Raw genomic sequence first — 330 nt, 5'->3', positions numbered from 1 at the left:
GGTGATACCCCGCGGGCCGCCATATTTCGCACCGCTGCCCTGGGAGGGCTTCGCGCTCCTCCCGGGCGCGAGGGCCTGGCCTGGGCAGGAGCCGCGCCCGAGGGTAAGGGCTGGAACCATGAGGAAACTTCAGTGCCGGAGCGAAAAATGGCGTGTTACCTAGGCGAAATACGTTGTAAAGTTTCGTCTAGCCTGGATCAGCAGTAGTGCTGTCAGCAGGAGCAGGGAGGTGATCATGCCCCTGCACTCGGGTTTGGTGAGGCCTCACCTTGAGTCCTGTGTCCAGAAGGGCCCCTCACTACAAGAGGGACATCGAGGTGCTGGAGAAGG

This window comes from Apaloderma vittatum, unplaced genomic scaffold (assembly GCF_000703405.1).
Source record: "Apaloderma vittatum isolate BGI_N311 unplaced genomic scaffold, ASM70340v1 scaffold5077, whole genome shotgun sequence".
Classification (NCBI taxonomy): domain Eukaryota; kingdom Metazoa; phylum Chordata; class Aves; order Trogoniformes; family Trogonidae; genus Apaloderma; species Apaloderma vittatum.
The sequence above is the reverse complement of the archived record's forward strand: the minus strand, read 5'-3'. Positions refer to the sequence as shown.